Here is a 4541-nt window from a genome sequence, read left to right on the forward strand (position 1 = left end):
AATGCAGCATATTTTTTTATCTCGACTGCTTCTTCCATAAACAATGACTGTGTATCTAAGTAATACAAAATCCTTAACTTCCACCGTTTCTCCATTTATCATGATGTTACCTCTTGGCCCAGTTGTGAGGATTTTGGTCTTCTTTACATTGAGTCATAACACACACTGAAGGGCTACAATCCTTGATCTTCATCAGCAAGTGCTTCAAGCTCTCACTTTCAGCAAGCAAGCTTCTGTCATCTGCTTGTAGCAGGTTAATAAATAAACCTACCTGCAATCCTGATACTGTACTCTTCTTCATATAAGCTAGCTAGCTTCTCTGAAAATTTGCTCAGCATACAGATTAAGCCAGTGTGGTAAAAGGATCCAGCCCTGTGGATGATACCTTCAAGACCAAGGGTGTGAGGGACGATGCTGGGAGAGTGGAGGGTGAGTGGGTTGGAAAGGGGGAACTGATTACAAGGATCCACATGTGACCTCTTCCCTGGGAGAGGGACAGCAGAGAAGGGGGGAAGGGAGACTCCGGATAGGGCAAGATATGACAAAATAACGATGTATAAATTACCAAGGGCACATGAGGGAGGGGGTAAAGGGGAGGGAGGGGGAAAAAAAAAAGAAGACCTGATGCAAGGGGCTTAAGTGGAGAGCAAATGCTTTGAGAATGATTGGGGCAGGGAATGTATGGATGTGCTTTATACAATTGATGTATGTATACGTATGGATGGTGATAAGAGTTCTATGAGTCCCTAATAAAATGTAAAAAAAGAAAAGAGGAGAAAAAAATGATTAGGGCAAAGACTGTACAGATGTGCTTTATACAATTGATGTATGTATATGTATGAACTGTGATAAGAATTGTATGAACCCCAATAAATTGTTTAAAAAAAAAAAAAAAGGATCCAGCCCTGACAGACACCTTTCCCGATTTTAAACCATGCAGCATTCTCTTGTTCTGTTTGCACAACTGCCTCTTGATAAATGTACACTTCTTTTTGCGCACCATGAAGTGCTCTGGAATTCTCATTCGTGTCACGGTTGCTCATAGTTTCTTATGGTCACACACTCGAATGCCTTTACACAGTCAATAACAACACAAGCAAGCATCTTTCTGGTATTCTCTGCTTTGATCCGAGGTCTATGTGCAATCAATAATGATATCCCTTGTTGCATGTCCTCTTCCGAATGAGGCCTGAACTTCTGGCAGCTCCCTGTCAATGTTCTGCCGCAATTGTTGTTGGATGACCTTCATCAACATTTTACCTGCGTGCAATGTCAATGACACTGTTCTATAGCTTGAACATTCTGTTGGGTCACGTTTCTTTGGAATGGACACAAACATGAATCTCTTCCAGTCAGTTGTCAAGTAGTTGTCTTCCAAATTTCCAGACATAAGACGAGTGAGTGCTTCTAGTACTTCATCAGCTTGCTGAAACATTTTATTTAAAAATTTAAAATTTTTTTCCTGAAACATCTTAACTGATATTCCTTGAGTATTGATTCTGGCTATTGCTTTCACTGCAGCTTGAACTTCTTCCTTCAGCACCATTGGTTCTTGCTCATAAGCTACCTCCTGAAATGGTGGAATGTCGACTAATTCTTTTTGGTACAGTGAATGAATATTCTTTGCATCATTCAAAATATTGCCCAAGATTTCAAGTCGAGGCTTGGAATTTTTTCTTAAGTTCTTTCAGTTTAAGATATGCAGACCATGTTCTTCCCTTTTTTCTAATTCCAGGTCTTTACACATTTCATTAAGCTATTTGGCTTTTTTTTTTTTGAGCTGCCCTTTGAACTTTTCATTTTATATGAGATCTAGATCAAGAAATAATTACGTATCAAGAAGACATCGTAGTCCAGTCCAGCTCAAGTCCATAAGTCTGCTGCTAATCTGTAAGCAGCTCAAGTCCTTAAGTCTGCTGCTAATCTGTAAGTCCCTCTTCAGACTTAGGCAGCCACAGGTGGTGACACAGAATGATGAACGGGAAGCAGGAAGATCATAGGCTAGAGTCATGGAGACCCAAAGTCAGTAGAAAAATGGCCAGTCACCAGCGGCTGTCAGTGTTACGCAGCCCTTGAGGCAGGCAGAGTTCTAAGAAGCTGAAAGGAGAAGTAACAGAGAACTAGTAGTTCCCGAAGTCCCTTTCTTTTATACCAAAGGCCACATACCCCGCGAGGAGTCATCACACGACCACTTGGCAGGCTTAACCCCATGTCTACGTGGGAGTGCACTGTTGACATCATCCCCAACTACCACCTGGTTTTTACAGGGCTGCTATTTTAGTAAACAACTAGTATGTTTTTCTGATGGCATAGTTTTGAGTTGGGCAGTTTGTGAAATTACGTGGTTTTAAAAGCTTTCTTGGTCCTCTTTTCAGTGGGTGTGCTCTGTATTTTGTGCCAAAATTGAGTTTGAAAATTCAGAATGTTGTCCATAGCAAAGATTACTTAGGATACCCATTTGAGTATGCTCACAGCTCCTTTATCTTTAGTTGGAACTATGGATTAGTGCTGGGACCGTTTTAGGTCACCCAGTGCTCATCATGACTACCTTGAGGATGAGAACTCCAGAACACATTGTGCTCTTGCAGAACATGATCGAGGCAGTTGTGGGAATAGAACTAGGGAATCCGGCATGGTTTCAAAGGTGGGCATCAGAGTTGTATCCTTTCATCATGCTTACTCAATATGTGTGCTGGGCAACCAAGCAGAGAAACTGCAAGATATGAAGAATGTGGCATCCAGATTGCAGGAAGTCTTTATTAACAACCTGCAATATGCACATAACCTTGCTTGCTGAAGGTGAGGACTTCAGGCGCTTCCTGATGGAAGATCAAGGATTGGAGCCTTCAGGATGCATTACAATTCAATGCAAAGAAGATAAAAACCCACATGTTCCAAGAGGTAGGTAACCGTTGAAATTGATTTCCAGATTTGACTTTATCCTCTCATTTGCTTTGACTACTCATAATTAAGAGCAAGTTCCAGTCTCTTCTGACATCTTTGATCTTTTTTTCACTGTCTTTTTAATGATTTTGTTTTCTTTTACGAACGATGTTTTCCCACAGCTCATCAGGGCTTCTGTCATTAGGAGTCAATGCCTCAAATCTGTTCCTGATACGGCCTCACAAAATTCAGGTGGGACTGACTCAGAACATCCATAACCTGTAATATAAATGACTTGAATGTTTTAATAAATGCCCATTACGGGTTTATGTATTTATTATCCTGTATTTTCTACCTAGAACGTTACCTGTAAGCGTATGCTTTGCCTTGTAGGCAGCAGTCACCAGTCACAGGACACATCTCTTCAGTGGGATAGTTTCGTTTTCAAAATGACGACTGTAAGTGTACTCTGGTTTCCAAACAGAGCAAAATCCATGCTAGGGAAAGCAACAGCTGGGGGCAAGAGAGTATTATTGATTTGGAAGAAAAAGAACAGGTTGACTAAACAAGGTGGAAAATTAGTGAAAGCTACTGATGGCAATTAAAGTATTTCACATGTGACAATCCCCAGACTCTACAAAAACAGATGCAACAATTCTGTTGTTAAAATGCTTGGCTTCACCAAAAGCTAAGGCTAATGAAAACGTGGAAAGGGCCTGCTTCAGATGAGAAACTGTTAATGACATGGGATGAAGACCATACAAAAAGTGAGTTCTCAGTACATTTATGAGTGCTGCTAAGAAAAGATGCTTGCTTTAGATACGTAGAGAAAGCAGGATCAGAGTACAATAAAGGTTTCACACAAAGTCCAATTCATGTAATGTCTTATTTCACAGAACGTTTCTTCAGCATTTGGGGATGCATTTCACTGGGCCTTCCATTCCATCACCTTCCGCCACTTCCTGCCTTGTTGCTTTTGATCAAGCAGGTCTCTGTTCGGAACCAGTCCCTACAGCAGGTGAAAGGGCAGCTGTGTCTAGCGTGCATTGCTGGGAACAAGTGACGCGTGGCAGAGGAATTGGCCCGTGGCCTCGCAGAGATGACTTTGTGAGGGTGGTGGTCTGACCCAGTAGCCTGCCTGCCTTTCAGCTGGTTACCCACACAGGCCCTGTGTCTTCAGTTTCAGAATCAACTTGAAGGCAGCGAATATGAGAGGCTATATGGCCTCAGTCCCCCCACCCCCGAAACAAAAAGACAATAGCCCGTTAACAGGGCACCATGCAACCACTCTCAGCACGCTAGGCTCCCTGGACTGAAACCACCACCACACCTGATGTACGTAAAGGAAGTCTGATGCCGGTCCAGCATCCAGAGTGAGAGTGAAGATGACCCACAACGTTCCAGCCTCAGCGTGTTGTGTTCGTTCGTTCCCAGGTACCAAACTACGCCCCCTGGGCATATTCACCCTCAGTTTGGGCCAAAGTTGGGGCCAAGGGATAAGCAGGTGTTGTTTATTTCTCTGTACTTGAGCTGCCTCCAAGCACAAGGAACTCCTATTCCCCCCTCCACCCCCAGCTCCCCTCCACCCCCTTTCCAACCAGTACTCGAGGGGCTTTTTCTGCATCCTCTTGGCGAAACACTCACGCAATCTACTTGGC

The sequence above is a fragment of the Tenrec ecaudatus genome, chromosome 10 (genome assembly GCF_050624435.1).
Source record: "Tenrec ecaudatus isolate mTenEca1 chromosome 10, mTenEca1.hap1, whole genome shotgun sequence".
NCBI lineage: Eukaryota > Metazoa > Chordata > Mammalia > Afrosoricida > Tenrecidae > Tenrec > Tenrec ecaudatus.